This window comes from Nomascus leucogenys, unplaced genomic scaffold, assembly GCF_006542625.1.
Source record: "Nomascus leucogenys isolate Asia unplaced genomic scaffold, Asia_NLE_v1 001395F_38761_qpd_obj, whole genome shotgun sequence".
Lineage (NCBI taxonomy): Eukaryota > Metazoa > Chordata > Mammalia > Primates > Hylobatidae > Nomascus > Nomascus leucogenys.
The window spans coordinates 15011-35856 of NW_022097539.1; the positions used below are offsets into that span (position 1 = coordinate 15011).

Below are 20846 nucleotides of genomic sequence, written 5' to 3' on the forward strand. Positions count from 1 at the left end.
CCTTTAGAGAGTATAATTACAGAGTTTCTACACTCCTTGCTATCTCAACTGTTTCCTGTCTATACATCCTTATTAGGCTGTTCTTGTGTTGCTATAAAGAAATACCTGAGATTGTCTGGGTGCAGTGGCTCATGCCTGTAATCCCAGCACTTTGGGAGGCCAAGGCAGGTGGATCATTAGGTCAGGAGTTCCAGACCAGCCTGACCAACATGGTGAAAGCCCGTCTCTACTAAAAATACAAAAGTTAGCTGGCATAAGGGTGCACGCCTGTAATCCCAGCTACTCAGGAGACTGAGGCAGGAGAATCACTTTAACCCAGGAGGCAGAGGTTGCAATAAGCCAAGATCACACCACTGCACTCCAGCCTGGGCAACAGAGCAAGACTCTGTCTCAAAAAAAAGAAATACTTGAGATTGCATAATTTATAAGAAAAGAGGTTTAATTGGCTCACAGTTCTGCAGGCTGTACAGGAAGCACAGAGCCAGCATCAGCTTCTGAGGAGGCTTCAAGAAATTTCTACTCACGGCAGAAGGTGATGTGGGAGCTTGTGTGTCACATGGTGCAGGCAGGTGCAGGAGCGGGAGTGTGGGGGAGGAGCCATAAACCTAATCAACCTGATCTCACTAGAATTCACTCACTATCCCTAGAACAGGACCAAGCCATGAGGGATCCACCCCCATGACCCAAACCCCTCCCCCCAGGCCCAATCTCCAACACTAGGGATTACAATTCAACATGACATTTGGTGGGGACACATACTCAAACTACATCAACATCTGTCTGGGCTCCCAGCTAGCTATATTTGTCTTTCCTATATAGTTATTGGTTTTTATCTCTGGCATATTTAAATACTACAAAAATTTCTAAGCAATCTAAAAATTATTACTTTTTTTTTTGAGACGGAGTCTTGCTCTGTCGCCCAGGCTGGAGTGCAGTGGTGCGATCTTGGCTCACTGCAAGCTCCGCCTCCCGGGTTCACGCCATTCTTCTGCCTCAGCCTCCTGAGTAGCTGGGACTACAGGCGCCCCCCACCATGCCAGGATAATTTTTTTTTTTTTGTATTTTTAGTAGAGACAGGGTTTCACCGTGTTTGTCAGGGTGGTCTCGATCTCCCGACTTCATGACCCGCCCGCCTCGGCCTCTCAAGGTACTGGGATTACAGAACAATCTAAAATTATTTAGACCCAGCTTAGTTGCTACCTTTTCTATGGGGTCTTCTTTCATTCCCCAGCCACTGTCTTCCCCTGAACTCTCAAAGAACTTGTGATCTTACCAACACATTCGAGTTGCATTTCTGTAGTAGTTGTTTTGTATACATGTGTTACATCTTATTCAAGACTCTGAACTTCCAGAAATCAGGGACAATATATTCTAATAATCACAGTTCCCATAACACACAGGACAATGGACTTTATATAATGTTCTTTTTGGTCCTTATCTCTGATCAAATAAGAAAATATGCAGTCATCGTGTCTGCTCTTGGAAGGAGTAATCAATATTCACCAAAGGATCAGCAAGCAGAAGGTTAGTACACAAGTCACCTGTGTCTTGAAGGTTTGCGGTAATAAATGTTGTACAGAAGGGTCAGAGGAACTAAATTGCAGGTGGGTGAAGACTAAGAAGCTACTCAGAGAAGGATTTTGAAGGAAGGCTGTGGTTGGGAGTGGTGTATCTGTGGAAAGGGACAGCGGCTTCTAGTCGTTGGGGTATTTGAGAGAGAGAACGGGGACAATGACTGGGGTTCCTAAGTGGTTAGACGAAGGGGTCAATCTGGCCACAGCATTTGGGATATGGGAAACAGTGGGGGTCTGTTTGGGAGAGGCTAAGTGCAGGACAGGGAGGACTGAATGTAATGAGCTCAGGCCTTAGAACCCAGGGAGAAGCACAGATAGAAAGGAGCACTGTGCGAATGGAGTCACCAGTGACACACCCTCCTTCATAGAACCCCACTGGTCAGTGTGGGGACCTGGACCAGCAACCACCAGACAGGAAAGGAGAATGATCAACAGTGCCTTCTGTCAGGGAGAGAGGAGTTGGCAGCACCAGCAGTCCTGGCTCCCCTAGGCACCAGGCTCTCTTATTCCTAGAACTCCACGTTGAATGGTGTGTGTCTTCCTTAAAAGCCTGGACTTTCTGGCAGTTTGTGGTTTAATTTAATTTGCACAGTACTTCATAATAGTTACAGTTACATGAACTGGTATATAACATTGGGGAAAACAAGGTTTTTCTGTGATGATAATTGCCTGTTTAAATGATGATAATTGCCCTTTAAAAACAAGTAATATTCTCACAATACTCCTTCTTTTTCATATTGGCTGGTCAAGCCAGACTATTTTAGTCATGCTTTAAAATAAAGAATCAAATCCTAGTTTCCATTCTTTGGTTAATAATACTTTGTTGCAATATTTTTATGATTTTTTTCAGTTACAATTAGTTTTTGCAAGGGCTGACTGATTTGTTGATTTTCTAACTATTTTAATTCCTTGGTTAGATGTTCCATGTAGAATTTTACTTTTCTTTTTAAAGTCTGGATTAATGTCACATGTTTTATACTTGCCACTGCTTTTCCCATATCCTACATGGTTATTGGTTTTTATCTCTGGTATATTTATCCTCTCTAGATAGTTTACTGCCCCGTTTTTAAAATTTGTGATGATGAAGTTATTGAATATGCATTTTCCTTGTTAATATGTTCATTTTTTGTTCTAGAAATTGATATTACACTATGAGCCTATTTGAAACAAACCAACAAAAATAGGTGCCCCAGCTTCTGCCTACAGGAATTCTCAGTAGGATCTCTTGGTAGGAGGTGGCAGAGACTGTGAGACTTCTTTTAGGGGGAATACAGGAAAATTCCTCTTCACGCGTTTTCTAAGGAGGCCCTCAGAAAGCTCCACCAATGTCCCTGAACTTTGGCAACTGTGAATTATAAAGACTAGGGCTCCACTGGGGACTGGAAAAGTTCTCAATGTACATAAGAATCACCTTGCAGACTTTTTAAAAGATCAGAACCTGGATGCCACCACAAGAATCAAATATCTGGGAGGTGCAGCCAGCTTTCCAGGTAATTCTACCCAGCAGCAAGACTTGGGAGCCAACAAGCCAGGTGATTAAAAGCTCAACTTCAGAGCTATAAATGTGGGGAAAATCCTTTCCAGTACTTGGGACCATGGGCCAGGGGCAGAATAAAAAACTGGAAAAGATGGCCGAGTGCGCTGGCTCACGCCTGTAATCCTAGCACATTGGGAGGCCAAGGTGGGTGGATAACCTGAGGTCAGGAGTTCTAGACCAGCCTGACCAACATGGCAAAACCCCATCTCTACTAAAAATACAAAAATTAGCCAGGCATGGTGGCTGGCGCCTGTAATCCCAGCTACTCAGGAGGCTGAGGCAGGAGAATCGCTTGAACCCGGGAGGTGGAGGTTGCAGTAAGCAGAGATCGTGCTACTGCACTCCAGCCTGGGCAACAGAGAGAGACCCTTTCTCAAAAAAAAAAAAAGAAAGAAAAAGAAAAGAAAAGACACCGCAGAGTACCAGCAGGGAGAATAGGAAGCCAAGTGCTAATAATGTCCATCGGTCCAGCTGCTGTACCTATGCTTTATTGGACTTCTCTTCCTGCATGTGACAAACTGGCTAGGACAATAATTTTATGAATCCGATTATTTTGAAAAAGGTATTATTTCCAAAAAGAAAATTAGTTTGTTGTACTTTCCATTCTTCTTTGCCTTATGAGTTCTTATGACTTGGGAGTTATTTCTCCTTGACAAACTTTCAAGGTTGTCTATCTGGTTGTTAAATTGCACGACTGTCTAAATTATGGAAATTAAGTTACCTGCTTTCTGCTTGGTCGCTTTCCTTAATCTGCAAATCTGTTCCCTGTTACCTTTACTCAACTGTTAATGATTCCAGTTTGTGTCTGAGGTTCTAACTGTCTTACATCCAAGAAATTAGTTGTTTAGAGCTTTTAAGTAGAAGGGGCACAAGTGCCCTGAGCTAACTATAGGGTCTTGGACAAAGTCCCCTCTCCTCCAGCCTTTTTTCCTTTCCCAGGCCACAGAGTGGGTGGGGAGCTGACGCTAAGCCAAGGGAGTAGGGGAGAAGGGGAGGTGTGGGGACAAGGGTCTGCTGTGCTCACCTTCTTTGATTTTAAACCATACACTTCTACATCTGAAAAACCTGCTATAAAACCTTTCATTTCTTGCTTCCCTGCTGGCTTGATTTTCTCCTCTCATTTCTTTCTTTTCTTTTCTTTATTTTTCATTTCTCCTTTCCTTCCTTTCTTCCTCCCTCTTCTTTCTTTCTTTCACTCTTTTGAAATTTGTCAATGTTCATTTGTTTTCTGGACTTCTGACCACAGTTCTGGATTCACAGACATTAGCAGGAAAAATCTAGATATTTAATTTCTAATTTGGCCAAGCCCAAACGATTTCATAGGGATTCCAACAAAAAGGAACTCATCAATAATGACAGCTTGAGCCCTTACTGTGTGATAACCCTTATGTGACCTTGCATTCATTTAGACTCTACTCAGCCCACAGCCACCATGCAGCTACCTCCAACAGCTATTGCTGCTCACCGCCTTCCAATCTGATGATTCTAGTTGCTGGTACTCATTAAACAAAATTATGAAAGGCATTGTTCTGGACTGAGCTACTGCACTAAGCCCCAACAGACCAGATCAAACTAAAATAGAGTCATGCATGCTAAGTGCCGTGTAATCAAACTGAAACTTTAAGAAAGCAGATAGATCTCCAAACAGAACAGTTTCTGTTCTCTTAAAAATAGGAGATTCCAGCATAATAAGGAACTCCCCTTGGCCCTAACTGTTGACGTCAATGCCTAAAGTTTTGGTCAACTTCCTGAAGGGGGAAATTGTTAAATTAAGTTAAAGCTACTTCCTGACATAATTTAAGTTCAGCCTAAAGGTTTCTTCAAATATAGTGAAGTATAACCTAACTGGATGTGTGGGCAAATTGTAACTTACTCTTGTATCAATCACACAGTTTCAGCCAATCACAGGTGGCCAACTGTTCAAATCATGTTCAAATAAGGCAAATGCTGAGCTGAAACCAATCCTGCTGTTTCTGTATCTTGCTTCCATTTTCTATCCATCACTTTCCTTGTTCTGTCCACAAGTATTAGCCGGCCATGTGGCAGCCCTGCAGTCACTCTTAACCTATTCTTTTTTGGGAACTGCTGATTCTCTCATTCTTTGCTCAGTGAAACACTGTTAAATTTCATTCATTTAAAGATTGTCTTTTAATATACTGAACTGAGACTTGCTTCCGATTCTCCTAAGTTCTGCATAACACCTTACTGTCACCCAATCCAGTCTGTGTATGCATTACATCCCCATTACTCTGACCCTAGCAACAGATATATACTGTTTATGACTGATATAAAGGAACTAGCTCCACTTACATAAAAACTGTCTACATCAGGATAATGAGAAGACAAGCCACAGACCAGGACCAAATATCTGCAAAAGACATTTCTGATAAAGAACTGTTATCCAAAATATACTCAATATTAAGAAAATAAACAATCCTTTTTAAAAATGGGCTAAAGATCTTAACCTCTCCAAAGATATATACATGGCAAATAAGCATATGAAAAGATGCTTCACCTCATATGTCATAAGGGAATTTCAAATTAAAACAACAATTGAGATACCACTACACATTTATTAAAATGGCCAAAATCCAGAACACAAACAATACCAAATATTTGTGAGTATGTAGAGCAACAAGAGCTCTTCTTATTGCTTGTTGGTGGGAATGCAAAATGATACAGCCACTTTGGAAGCCAGTTTGGCATTTTCATACAAAACTAAACATGCTCTTGTCATATGATCCTGCAATTGTACTACCTGGCACAATCTCTAAAGGGATTGAAACTTGTGACCACACCAAAAGCTGCACGTGAATGTTTATGGCAGCTGTATTCATAATTGCCAAAACTTGGAAGCAACCAAGAGGTCCTCCAGTGAGTGAATGGATAAATAAACCAGTCTATCCAGGAAACAGAATATTTTTCAGCATTAAAAAGAAATGAACTACCAAACCATGAAAAGATGTGAAGCAAAATTAAGTGCCTATAATTAAATGAAATAAAACAGTCTTAAAAGAGTACATAGTATATGATTTCAACTATACCATATTCTGGAAAAGGCAAAACTATGAAGACAGTAAGGTACATACGTGTACCTCCAAACTCCTAGGATGTACATTAAGAGTGAATGCTAATGGAAACTACAGAGTTTGGGTGATAATGATGTGTCAGTGTAGGTGCATGGATTGTTACAAAAGTACCACTCTGGTGTGCAGTGTTGATAATGGGGAAGTTGTGGGGTGGAAGCAGGGAAATCTCTGTCTCTTCTGCTCAATTGTGATGAGAATCTAAAACTGCCCTAAAAAATAAAGTTTATTTTAAAAGAAAAAAGTCTCTACATATCACCCCAACCACAAAATGGAGGTGGAGGTGGGGAGTAATCTTTCCTCTTTCCACTCTTTGTCACTGTGGATGGACATCTCTTTCCCCAGGGAATTACTCTATTTGGGGGTGGAGGCAGTATGGGGGAAGCAAGCAAGACAGCCTGTCATTGTCCAGTATGCTACTTACGGCAAGTAAGTCTTCCCATCTGATATGGTTTGTCTGTGTCCCTACCCAAATCTCAACTTGAATTGTATCTCCCAGAATTCCCACATGTTGTGGGAGAGACCCAGTGGGAAGTAAGTGAATCATGGGGACCAGTCTTTCCCATGCTATTCTCATGATAGTGAATAAGTCACATGAGATCTGATGGTTTATCAGGGGTTTCCACTTTTGCTTCTTCCTCATTCTCTCTTTCCACCACCATGTAAGAAGTGCCTTTTGCCCTCCCCCATGATTGTAAGACCTTCCCCAGCCACGTGGAATTGTAAGTCCAGTTAAACCTCTTTCTTTTGTAAATTGCCCCGTCTCAGGTATGTCTTTATCAGCAGCATGAAAACTGACTAGTACAGTAAACTGGTACCAGTAGAGTGGGGCATTGCTGAGAAGATACTTGAAAATGTGGAGCAACTTTGGAACTGGGTAATGCACAGAGGTTGGAATAGTTTGGAGAGCTCAGAAGACAGGAAAATATGGGAAAGTTTGGAACTCCCTAGAGACTTGTTGAATGGCTTTGCCCAAAATGCTGATAACAACATGGACAATCAAATCCAGGCTGAGGTGGTCTCAGATGGAGGTGAGGCACTTGTTGGGAACTGGAGCAAAGGTGACTCTTGCTATGCTTAAGCAAAGAGACTGGCAGCATTTTGCCCCTGCCCTAGAGATATGTGGAACTTTGAACTTGAAAGAGATGATTTAGGATATTTGGCGGAAGAAATTTCTAAGCAGCAAAGCATTCAAGAGGTGATTTGGGTCCCGTTAAAGGCATTCAGTTTTATAAGGGAAGCAGAGCATAAAAGTTTGGAAAATTTGCAGCCTGATGATGCAATAAAAAAGAAAAACCTGTTTTCTGGGGAGAAATTCAAGCCGGCTGCAGAAACTTGCATAAGTAGCAAGGAACTTAATGTTAATCCCCAAAACCATGGGGAAAATGTCTCCAGGCCATGTCAGAGACCTTCACAACAGCCCCTCCCATCACAGGCCCAGAAGTCCAGAAGGAAAAAGTGGTTTGCTGGGGCCAGGCCCAGGGTCCCCATGCTGTATGCATCTTAGGAACTTGGTGCCCTGTGTCCCAGCCACTCCAGCCATGACTGAAAGTGGCCAACGTAGCACTTGGGGCCATGGCTTTAGAGGGTGCAAGCCTCAAGTCTTGGCAGCTTCCACGTGGTGTTTAGCCTGTAGGTGCACAGAAATCAAGAACTGAGATTTGGGAACCTCCTCCTAGATTTCAGAAGATGTATGGAAATGCCTGGATGCCCAGGCAAAAGTTTGCTGCATGGGTGGGGACTTCATGGAGAACCTCTGCTAGGGCAGTGCATAAGGGGAAAGTGGGGTTGGAGCCCCCACACAGAGTCCCTACTGGGGCCCTCCCTAGAGGAGCTGTGAGAAGAGGGCCACCATCCTCCAGACCCCAGTGTGGTAGATCCATGGACAGCTTGCACCGTGTGCCTGGAAAAGCTTCAGACACTCCATGCCAGCCCATGAAACTAGCCAGGAGGGAGGCTGTACCCTGCAAATCCACAGCAGTGGAGCTGCCCAAGACCATGGGAATCCACCTCTTGCAGCAATATGGCCCAGCTGTGAGACATGGAGTCAAAGGAGATCATTTTGGAACTTTAAGATTTGACTGCCCTGCTGGATTTCAGATTTTCATGGGCCCTGTAGCCCATTGTTTTGGCCAATTTCTCCCATTTGGAATGGCTGTATTTACCCAATGCCTGTACCCCCATTGTATCCAGGAAGTAACTAACTTGCTTTTGACTTTACAGGCTCATAGGCGGAAGGACTTGCGTTGTCTCAGATGAGACTTTGGACTGTAGACTTTTGGGTTAATGCTGAAATGAGGTGAGACTTTGGAGAACTGTTGGAAAGGCATGATTGGTTTTGAAATGTGAGGACATGAAATTTGGGAGGGGCCTGGGGCAGAATGATATGATTTGGCTGCGTCCCCACCCAAATCTCAACTTGAACGGTATCTCCAGAATTCCTGCGTGTTGTGGGAGGGACCCAGGGGGAGGTAATTGAATCATGGGGCCGGTCTTTTTCATGATATTCTCGTGATAGTGAATAAGTCTCATGAGATCTGATGGGTTTATCAGGGGTTTCTACTTTTGCTTCTTCCTCATTCTCTCTTGCCCACTGCCCTGTAAGAAGTGCCTTTCACCCTCTACCATGATTGTGAGACCTTCCCTGGCCACGTGGAAGGTCCAATTAAACCTCTTTCTTTTGTAAATTGCCCAGTCTTGGGTATGTCTTTATCAGCACCAAATGGACTAATACACCATCCCTCAACCAACATGAGGCCACAGCCTTTGCACCTCAAAATCACCAAGCCCAGCCTCCAGTTACCAAAACTGATTAATCAGACAGGAAGATCTTAAGCTCCACACTCTTCATCCATATCATGGGACTACCACAGGAAACATTGCCTGGTTCGGGTCACACAAGCATGCCTTTGCCCCATTTTGACGTAAGAGCACCGATGATTTTCTTCTTCTGTCCTGACTCTCAGGCCTTTTTTTGGACAGTGGTGCTGACTCCATTCCTGCTCCATTGGTTGAATGTGACTCAGGCTGGACCAATCAGAGCCTTGCATTCCCCTGGCCATAGTGATTGGTTCCAGATCAAGCCACACCTAAATCCACGCCCTAAACTCTTCTGTCACTTGAGCTTGTACATTTCCTCTTTGCTTAAGCAGTTTTGGGTTGGGTTTGCTGTCACGTGCAACCGTAACAGCGCTGAAGATTTATCCACACAGAGCCTGGTGCCTGTGAGGGTGTGCCCGTATAAGGCCAGCTGCCAAGAAGACACGAGCCTAGCATCCAGCCTTGAGTTTGTATGCAACTGCATTGACTGGAGACTTCTGATGAAGAGAAGAGGCCTCTAGGAGACAGGCTAGGGTGGGAAGCGTTACGACAGGGTAGGTCTGTGAGGTGCCATCAGCAGCCTCCAAACCTGCCCCAGAGCCACCAGTCTGCCTCTGCGGGCCTCTCTCTGACTCTCTTCCAATCTCTGCCCTTTCTGCAGCTGTCTTCCCTCCATTGTCATAAATACAATCGTGTAGCCAAGTAAGTCCAGACTAAGCCAGCTCTTTCTCATCCATACCCAGGGCTCTGCAATCTGCTTTCTTCTCCTTCTCCCTTTGCAGCCCATAATTGTGATGATCTTCCCCACACACCAAAGTCCACTGTCTCAGAACCTCACCCCAGACCCTCTGGAGCCCTTGCCTTAACAGTCAGCCCCTCACTGACCACCCTTAGCTGAGGCTGAGGATCCCTGACACATAGCAGTTCTCCACTCTGGTGGTGCCCTAGAATCACTTGGAAAGGTTGGACAAAACACTGAGGCCTGGCCAGGCGCAGTGGCTCATGCCTGTAATCCCAGCACTTTGGGAGGCCGAGGTGGTTGGATCACGAGATCAGGAGATCGAAACCATCCTGGCTAACACGGTGAAACTCCGTCTCTACTAAAAATACAAAAAATTAGCCGGGTGTGGTGGCGGGCGCCTGTAGTTCCAGCTACTCGGGAGGCTGAGGCAGGAGAATGGTGTGAACCCGGCAGGCAGAGCTTGCAGTGAGCCAAGATCATGCCACTGCACTCCAGCCTGGGCAACAGAGCGAGACTCTGTCTCAAAAACAAAACAAAAACAAACAAACAAACAACAACAACAAAAAAAAAACACTGAGGCCTGGGCCCCATTTGCAGCTCTTCTGATTTAATGCTCATGAGTAGGGCCAGGCAACACGATTTTGTAAAATTCCCCAGATGATTCTAAGGTGCAGGATCAACCTAAGGTCACCTAAGGTGTTGATCTTTGCATCAGTTTTCCTAGTAGCTCCAAATGGGAGACAAAATAAATATTCATCAACAGTAGAATTGCTAAATAAATTGTGATCTCATCATACAAAATAATTCTATAAAACATAGAGAATAACACCGAAATGCAACAAATTAATGAATCTCAAGTTTAAGAAAGAAGTTTAAGAAAAAGAATTGAAACACACAAATGTTATATTACAGTGTTTTATTTATATAAATTGCAAACTCCATTAATTAGTATTAGAAGTTAGAATGTTGAATAATATTTTAGGAAGGTAATGGTTAGGAAACTTAAAAATAACCAGGATAAGATACAGGAAGAATTGCAATGAAGGAGAGAAATTATGAGTTTTTTTCATGAAGAAGAGAAATATATATGTATTTTTTAAATATTTTAACGTGTAAGAAAGTTTGAAATAGATAAATTCAATTTTATGCCTAATTTTTCAAATGTGTATATATATAATTTCTTTTATGATAAGTTAATATCAATCAACATTAAGACATAAACCATGCTTTTTTGTTATTATACTTTAAGTTCTGGGGTACATGTGCAGAATGTGCAGGTTTTTTTACATAGGTATACATGTGCCATGGTGGTTTGCTTCACCCCTCAACCCGTCATCTACATTAGGTATTTATCCCTAATGCTATCCCTCCCCTGGCTCCCCACCCCCCGACAGGCCCCGGTGTGTGATATTCCCCTACCTGTGTTCATGTGTTCTCATTTTTCAACTCCCACTTGTGAGTGAGACATGCAGCGTTTGATTTTCTGTTCTTGTGTTAGTTTGCTGAGAATGAGGGCTTCCAGCTTTATCCACGTCCCTGCAAAAAAACATGAACTCATTCTTTTTACGGCTGCATAGTATTTCCATGGTGTATATGTGCCACATATATTTTTTTTAACAGTCTGTGAAGAGATTCACAGAATATTACATTTAAAGACCTGTATTTACCTCCTCATCTCTCCTGTGTAACACAATCTTAAACTACAAAGGAAAAGACAAGGAATGTCATTGCCCTTGGGACATTGGTAAAACTAATTGAACTTTGGAAATGGGAAAAGAAAAAAGAGGAAAAAAAATATGTGGAGTATTTAGACCTACATCTGAAGGTGGGACAGGATCATTAAGAAGGTTCCAGCCAGGCGCGGTGGCTGATGCCTGTAATCCCAGCATTTTGGGAGGCTGAGGCAGGCGGATCACCAGGTCTGGAGATCGAGACCATCTTGGCTTTCGTCTCTACTAAAAATATTAAAAAAAAAAATTAACTGGGCATGGTGGCTGGTGCCTGTAGTTCCAGCTAACTCGGGAGGCTGAGGCAGGAGAATGGCGTGAATCCGGGAGGTGGAGTTTGCAGTAAGCCAAGATCATGCCACTGCACTCCAGCCTGGGCATCAGAGCGAGACTCCATCAAAACCGAACAAAAAAAAAAGATTCCAACCATGAAGACCCAGAAACAGTGTCAACCTATGACTGAGCTTCATCAGAATGACACAGAATCCTTCTCCATCCCCACCTCACAAGTGTTGAGTAACAGGTCAAAGCAATGTCTTCTGGGGGACTGAACAGAATTTGGAAGGAAACTTAAATGGGAGGATACAGCAGATATTGAGAAATACTGCTGAACCAGTCCAACCTGAAACAGAAAGTAATGCTAGATGAGCATGAAACTTATGGTGCCCTGGAAATAACTCTAAGAGGAAAAAGTCCCAAAACCAAATCAACTCCTGACTAGATTGATTCAACCTCCTCCCCCAAAACACACACATACAGCCTAGTAAAAGGGAACACAGGTGGGTTTTGCTTTCTATATTAGTCTACTCTACATAGTTCACTTTTTGAGTAAAACTTACCAGACATGTATAGAAACGAAAAGATACATAAAGGAAACACTGTTAGGAGACTAAGCAATAAATAAAGCCAGATTCAATGTGGCAGAGGTGTTGGAATTATCTTTCAAGTAGATCTTATGAGTACTGTTCTAGAAGCCCTTAGTAGGGTATAAAGCCCCTTTTTTATTGTACGTACATGACAAGAGTCTCATGTATCCTCTTATATAAAAGATATTTCCAATTCACATTCATCTCCACACTGGCAGTTGCATTTTTTGACACTTTACAAATATTAGTCCACTGTCTTATACTTACATTTATGATTTATGATTGTGGAGCAGTCTGTTGTCATTCTATGAAGTGTTCCCTCACAATGAAACAGTTTATTTTGGCTGCTTTTGAGAGATTCTTCATCTTTGGTGGTGGTTTCAAACTTAAAATATCATAATGAATCACCCACCAAAGACAGAGAAATACTAAAAATCAGCCAAAATATATTGTTTTGCACATTCAAAACAAAGTAAATTTATGTTTTACACATCCAAAATGGGGATTGTTTGGCTTCCTGAATGCAATAATGTATTTGTTTACTCTGAAAAAATTATCAAACATTATATCCTTGAATGTGTACTCTCCTCATCTTCATCTTCTCCACTTAGCTCCACTTTGTGCTACAGTCAGTCATACATTATGCTGTTTATAAAGGACATACGTGATACTCTCATCCTCCATATGTCACTATTACTCTCCTAGTTTACCTCTATTTGTCTGTCTGTGAAGCCCTCATGACAGTTTTTTACATCTATTATCCAATTCACATTTTCTGCAGCTTCATTTAAGTTGCTAAGCAAAGTTTTCACTAAACAGCAAATTTTACTTATTTCACTTTTTATTAATATAAATTATAATTTTTGGCCGGGCACGGTGGCTTACGCCTGTAATCCCAGCACTTTGGGAGGCTGAGGGGGGCGGATCACGAGGTCAGGAGATCGAGACCATCCTGGCTAACACAGTGAAACCCCGTCTCTACTAAAAATACAAAAAATTAGCCGGGCGCCGTGGCGGGCGCCTGTAGTCCCAGCTACTCGGGAGACTGAGGCAGGAGAATGGGTGAACCCGGGAGGCGGAGCTTGCAGTGAGCCGAGATGGCGCCACCGCAGTCCGGCCTGGGCGAAAGAGCGAGACTCCGTCGCAAAAAAAAAAAAAAAAAATATATATATATATATATATATATAATTATAATTTTTATTCTTCAATGACTGGAAAATGTGAAAAAAATCATGTATATATTTTATATATTTACATATGTATGTGTTATATAGACATACACAAAATTGCTATTGGTAACGGTGGTTTTCATAGGAGTCTACAGCTACTGGAGATTTCATTTTTCCTTAAAGATATTATATTTCCTTAAAAATATTGTCTTAAAGATATTCTATTTCTTAATTTATAATAAAGATAATTCTTATGCTTTTATTAAAACATAAATTAATATGCTGGGTGCAGTGGCTCATGTCTGTAATTTCAGCTCTTTGAGAAAATGAGGCAAAACGATCACTTAAGCCTAGCAGTTTAAGGCTGCAGTGAGCTGTGATTCCACCACCACACTCCAGCCTGGGCTACAGAGCCAGAATATATATATATGTGCATTGACAGTTATATATATATATATATATATATATATATGCATTGACAGTAATACATTAATACATTAAAACCTGAGATCAAATCTTAAAAGCAACAGCAAAGTGCATTTCCAGTCTAGTTCAGTGACTATTAGAATTAAAGCCAATTGGCCGGGCGCAGTGGCTCACGCTTGTAATCCCAGCACTTTGGGAGGGCAAGGCGGGCGGATCACGAGGTCAGGAGATCGAGACCACGGTGAAACTCCGTCTCTACTAAAAATACAAAAAATTAGCCGGGCGTGGTGGCTGGTGCCTGTAGTCCCAGCTACTCAGAGAGGCTGAGGCAGGAGAATGGCGTGAACCCGGGAGGCGGAGCTTGCAGTGAGCCGAGATTGTGCCACTGCACTCCAGCCTGGGTGACAGAGCGAGACTCTGCCTCAAAAAAAAAAAAAAAAAATTAAAGCCAACTTCAGGCAAAACATTTCCAAAACATAAGACAAAAAAAAGAAAAAGGAGAAAAAATATTCCAGACTTTTGATCTCGGCTCACTGCAAGCTCCGCCTCCGGGTTCACGCCATTCCCTGCCTCAGCCTCCCGAGTAGCTGGACTACAGGCGTCCACCACCATGCCGGCTAATTTTTTTTTTTTTTGTATTTTTAGTAGAGACGGGTTTCACCGTGTTAGCCAGGATGGTCTCGATCTTCTGACCTTGTGATCCGCCCCTCGGCCTCCCAAAGTGCTGGATTACAAGCTTGAGCCACCGCCCGGCCTGAAGACATTTATTAAATCATAAATTGATGGTATCCTCTTTCCCATCTTTTGATGAGTAAATATTAAAGTACTCCAAAATTATCTACAAATTTCGTATTTGAGGGTTCATTTGTTGTAAACTCAATGGTTCTTGATGAGAGGAAGTTTAAAGTGTGTTTATGGAGATTAGGCAAGGTGTTGAATCAATCATTTTCCCTCTTCTGGTGAAATCTAATCAAGAACCCTAATGGCTATCCCAAACTCCAAGAAATGTACAGCCTTTTCAAAATGAGTGTGATTTTTCAGAGATTCAATATAAAGAGGTACAAGGAGCCAAGCTCATTCTTCTCTGGGATACACAGAGTGGCTTTGGAACTGGCTGTGAAATTGTCTGAAAGCTACTACCACTATATGGCGAGGTCCTGATCCCTGATCAGACTTTATATTATTACTTCTACAGCAAGTATCAGTGAGACCATAAGTATATTTCTAGGGTGAGAACACAGCTAACAGAGGAGGAGTTCCTGCTACTTTCCAATCCAAAACAGACTGTCCTACGTTTAATTTTTCAACAAACTGAGCTTGTTTCTATGAAATGATGTCATTTGCTTAATTAGTAAAAATGTTTTTACTCTTATTTGGTTATCCTGTCGTCCTACATACTTGTGAACTACAGTGAAGATTAATTTTACTTGTATCATTTATGTATTCATTAGTTGTTCCTATGTATTCTAAGAACTCAGAAAATAGTTTTCAGATATCTTGCAATTTTATACTTGTTGTATATCCTAAATTTTATTGAGAATATTTTATTCCATATGTTGTGCATAAATGTATTACCTTCAATTCTAAAGGTGGCACATAAATATATGCACAAGACAAAATATTCTATAATATACAACTTAGGTAATATGTTGAATAATTTGAGGGTAATATTGTGTTTTAGAGTATACTAAATGCCTCTTTAGCATTTTTGGGTGAAATCTGATCAAATTTCACAATGTTCAATAAATAAATATTGCTTATTATTTAGAAATTATTTTGCAGTGCTGGCTTGTGATTGAGATTTTTCAAAATACTTTAAAGGAGAAAATTATGACATCAAAATGAAATAATGAGAGTAAAATCTCAGTGAAATACCATTTCCTAAACCAATCACTTTTTTTTTCTTTTGTACTAAATCAATCTTTCCTAAACCAATCACAATGAGCATTAAGAATGGTTTTCAGAGTATTCAGGACACATTGTCTAATGGTATAAATTGGTCCTAATTTCATACTCTTAAACCTCAAGCTTTTTGGAGTAAAGTCAAAACTCAACAAAATTGAGGTTTCTTTTCTTCTTTTCTTTCTTTTCTCCTTCTTTCCTTCCTTCCTTCCTTCTTTTTCTTTCTTTTTGTGACAGGTATTGTTTTATTGCCCAGGCTGAAGAGCAGTGGCTCAATCTCAGCTGACTGCAACCTCAGGGTTCAAGCAATTCTTCTGCCCAGTCCCCTGAGTGACTGGGATTACAGGCATGTGCCACTACTCCTGGCTGATTTTTGTATTTTTAGTAGAGATGGGGTTTCCCCATATTGGCCAGGCTGGTCTCCAACCTGATCTACCAGACTTGGCATCCCAAAGTGCTGGGATTACAGGTGTAAGCCACCATATCTGGCCTCTCTGAGGTTCATTTTTCTATGCAAAAGAAAAGGGTAGGATGTAGTGCCCTGTGTTATGCATGCATCTGACAATTTTACCTACAGATCTGAGAGCTCTCTTTGTGCCTCAGGTTCTATTTTTGTCTTATGCAAAATAAAGCCTATTCTACTCTAGACGGAAGTTTATCATTGAGTCACAACCTGAGTCAAATTTTGCTTTGGTCTTTGTTTCTCCAGGGCATAAGATTAATAAGTTTGAATCATACCTTTCCTAATTCCCTTCCTTCAGGAAAATGGTCTCAGACATCACACCAAGCCTTCCAGAAAGAACCCATCTGCCTCTTCTGTCTGAACTAATGTGTAGACCCCATTGCCACAGGCAGCAGCCCCAGCTTCTGTAGGCCCTGTCTCTGCCTTTCCTAGGAAGAAGCCAAAATTCCTACCTGCCGGGAACTGTCACAGCAAGAGGACTTCAAAACCAATATTCTTCTGAAGAATCTAGTGTCCATTGCCAGAAAAGCCAGTCTCTGGCAATTCCTGAGCCCTAATGAACAAATGTGTGGGATCCACAGGGAGACAAAGAAGGTATTTGAAGAGGTGGAAAAAGAGCCTGATTCATTTGCTGTGCTGGAACTCTCAGGAGCATGGGGCTCACAGACACTGTGAGGGGCAGCTAAGGAGCACTGGGTAAGTGATGGCTCTGAGAGCACTTTGAAAGCTGGAGGATGGCACAGGTAAAGAGATTAGGGGAAGATGAAGAGCATGATGATTAATCTGTTCTGTACTGGATGTCATGTGGTGCCTAGGTATCAATGATAAAATAATAAATATAATCTGAGTATACTTTCCTTCCTGGAGCTTACATTTCACTGAGGGAGTGATAAAGTTAATAATCATTGTAATAATTTGACTACTTAATGTAATGTTCAAGACACCGTAAAGAGCTCAATATCAGAAGAGTTTCTGGCTATCCAAACTACAAGTTAAAAAGTCTTTTCTATAAGAAACCTATTTACCAACACTGGAAATATAGAATAAAACACGCTAGAATTAGCAAGGCATGGTGCAGTAGATTCAATTCTGCTGCAAGATGCCACATTATCTGTAAATTAGGCCTGCCTATGATTTTCCTATTAAACTTGTTTCATTACATGTTGTGGTTCTACAGTCTGAGATCTTCCCAAATCTCTCTCATATCTCATCCCTTGATTTCTTTATCATTGGGAGTCTGAAACCTAAAACGATTTGCTTCTCTGATGTTCACATTCATAGTTCTTTTACAGGAGAAGATTATGAAGCAAACGAGATGTTTGTGGGCAACAATTCAAGAAAACCAAAGAAATTTAAACGAGGAAAGCAGGAAAACCAACCAGTGGATTGTAAGTATTAGGCCTTTTGCCTCAGATTTAGCCTCAGACAGACATGCTAGAAATGTATCCACTTATCGGGCCGGGTGCGGTGGCTCACGCTTGTAATTCCAGCACTTTGGGAGGCCGAGGGGGGCGGATCACGAGGTCAGGAGATGGAAACCACGGTGAAACCCCGTCTCCACTAAAAATACAAAAAATTAGCCGGGCGTGGGTGGCGGGCGCCTGTAGTCCCAGCTACTCGGAGAGGCTGAGGCAGGAGAATGGCGTGAACCCAGGAGGCAGAGCTTGCAGTGAGCCGAGATCGCGCCACTGCACTCCAGCCAGGCGACAGAGCGATACTCCGTCTCAAACAAAAAAAAAAAAAAAAAAAAAAAAAAGATGAAAGAGATAAAGAAAAGAAAATGAGTCAAAGTGAATAGAAGAGGTATAAGTGGAGGAGGATGAATTCAGAGTAAATATGTCATCTAGGAAATCCAGGTCCCTGCAGTGCTAGGTGTAGCTACGGGCAGAGATGACCAGAGCTGAGTAGAGGAAGCTGCGTTCAGTTCCCCATGAGAAGTAAAACATTTAGAGAAACTTACAGAGGATGACAGAAAGATTTTACAGCAACTTAAGAGAGGCAAAAAGACAAGATGGTTCAGAAAAAAAAAAAACACCTAAGAAAAATCTATAAGGAGCTGATAAAAATGTGCCATAAACTAGATATGGAGCTGCTCCAGGAAAGAACCAATAATATGCCTAAAAAACTTTTGTAGTATTTGAAGTTCATACCCTAGAACAAGCTTGTCCTACCCATGGTCCGTGGGCCACATACGGCCAAGGACGGCTTTGAATGTGGTCCAACACAAATTCCTAACCTTTCTTGAAACATGATGAGATTTTTTTTTTTTGTCATTTAATTAAAGCTCATCAGCTATAGTTAATCTTAGTGTATTTCATGTGTGGACCAAGACAATTCTTTTTCTAATGAGGCCCAGGGAAGCCAAAAGATTGCACACCCCTGGCTTAGATGGTATTATTTATTCAACACCATAGATATGTGTGTGTGGGGGGGTATATATATATGTATATGTGTGTATACATATATATGTACCATATATATATATATAACATATACATCATATATGTATCTCCTGCTTCTAAGAGGGAGGAACTTTTCCAAATAGAAATAACATAGATGAAATATATTCTTATCCTAACCATGAACAAGCAAGCGTTTTTGGAATTTTTGAGTGGATGTAATTTTATATTCCCCTTTATCGAGCACTGACCACAGGAAATATTCCCCTCTAATAAGCTTCTTTTGTAGCTTTTTTCTGAAAAACTGGACAAATGTAATGTGGGAGTCAGACAGCATGTGTCACTAAGCTGAGAGCAGTGACATATGCAGGTGACAACTGCATGTGCTGGCAGCATTGTCCAGCAAAGGCTTCCTGTCTCTGAGGATGGACCCTCCCTCCTCATCTGGAGCAGCTCCGCGTCAGGCATGTGGCACGACTCCCACAGCTCTCTGTACCTGTGTTTCATCCTCTCTAAATGTTGGGTCATTCTCACTTGACTGTCTTGTAATTGTTGGAAAAGCTCTTTTGCTTCTCTGTCCAGTGCCTGCAGATGCAGTTGCTTCTCCTCATCGAGAAATAGATGCATCTTTTGATATTGAGTATTGATTATCACCTCACTTAATGACACATAGTCCTGCGGAGACATTTGCTTAAAAGGATTACATCTTCTCACTCTCAACAGAAAACTTCAAATAATTATATGCTGGGTGTAATCAAGCAATTTATAAACTTTCTGCCTCACTCTTGCAAGGAGTCTTGAATATTTGTTATTTCTTTCTGTCCATCTTTTTCAATGTTCCTGTTCTCTCTCCCTCTTTAAATCAAAACCTATATAAAGACTTCTAGTTTCTCTTCCTGAGACAGTTCTTCACAGTTCTTACTGAGTCAATTATTTCCTCTATTATCTTCCTTTTAGGATTTTTCCATGTCTGATTTGCCTAAATGTTAAAAACATTTAGCCATACACCATATTATGCAGATTGATTTTTCCTTTACTATATTTTTACTCTATATACTATTTTATATACTATTCTATTTCTTTCCTCTTCCTCACACCCAATCTTGGTGAAATGTCTCATCTCCAGTGTCTAAAAAGGTTTATACCAACCTTCAAATTTGAACTAGAATACATATCATGCCATTTATCCAATAAACTAGAATTAATTTGATTAGCTTGTGGGGGCTTCTCTATTTGCAATTCCTATTATATCAATTATATCAAACCCCCTCTCTACTAGAAATGCAAGAAAAAAACTAGCCAGCGACAGAGGCAGACTCCTTTCAAAAAATAAATAAATAAATAAACATAAAACTTCTGTTTTGAAGAAACTTAATCATCTATGTTAACACCCACCTACGCCCTATGAAATGCAATCAATTGGAAGAAAGGGGTGTGGTCTTCAAAGATTTATAAACGGACACTTCAGGAGCCAAGCTCATTCTTCTCTAGAGCCCACAGAGTAGCTTTGCAACTGGCTTTGGGGACTTCCGAAAGCTACCAGCACTGCACTGTGAGACCCTCATCCCTGAGCTGAATTCATCTGATTCGACAGCAAGCTTCGGCGAGAACATAGATATATTTCTGAGGTAAGTACACAATTTCCAGAATAGGAGCTATATTAGGTTACAAACCAGAACAAAATTTGGGGACTTTAATTTACCTGCAAACTTAGACTATTTTTAGATGAAATGATCTCACTTTCTGAGTTTTAAAAACGGCTCTATTTCTTTTTTAAAATTGTTTTAAACATAATCCATAGGTTTATGGATTAAACATGGGCCACCGTGTTCAGCTATTTATTTATTTGTTTATTTATTTATTTTGTGATGGAATCACACTCTATTGCCAGGCTGGAGTGCAGCAGCGCTCTTGGCTCACTGCAACCTCCGCCTTCCAGGTTCAAACGATTCTTCAGCCTCAGCCTCCAGAGTAGCTGGAATATAGTCGCCTGCTACCATGCCCAGCTAATTTTTTTTTTTCTTTTTTTTTTGAGACGGAGTCTAGCTCTGTCACCCAGGCTGGAGTGCAGTGCCGCGATCTCGGCTCACTGCAAGCTCCGCCCCCCGAGTTCACGCCATTCTCCTGCCTCAGCC

At 41.5% G+C, this 20846-nt stretch overlaps 1 long non-coding RNA gene across 1 annotated transcript; it reads left to right on the forward strand.

Annotated features, from left to right (window-relative positions):
* Positions 1-1180: 1180 nt before the first annotated feature.
* Positions 1181-16632, forward strand: LOC115834286. Its single transcript, XR_004029248.1, has 3 exons — positions 1181-1524; positions 2710-2802; positions 16611-16632. It is a non-coding gene; the product is annotated as an uncharacterized LOC115834286 (long non-coding RNA).
* The last annotated feature ends 4214 nt before the right edge of the window (positions 16633-20846 follow it).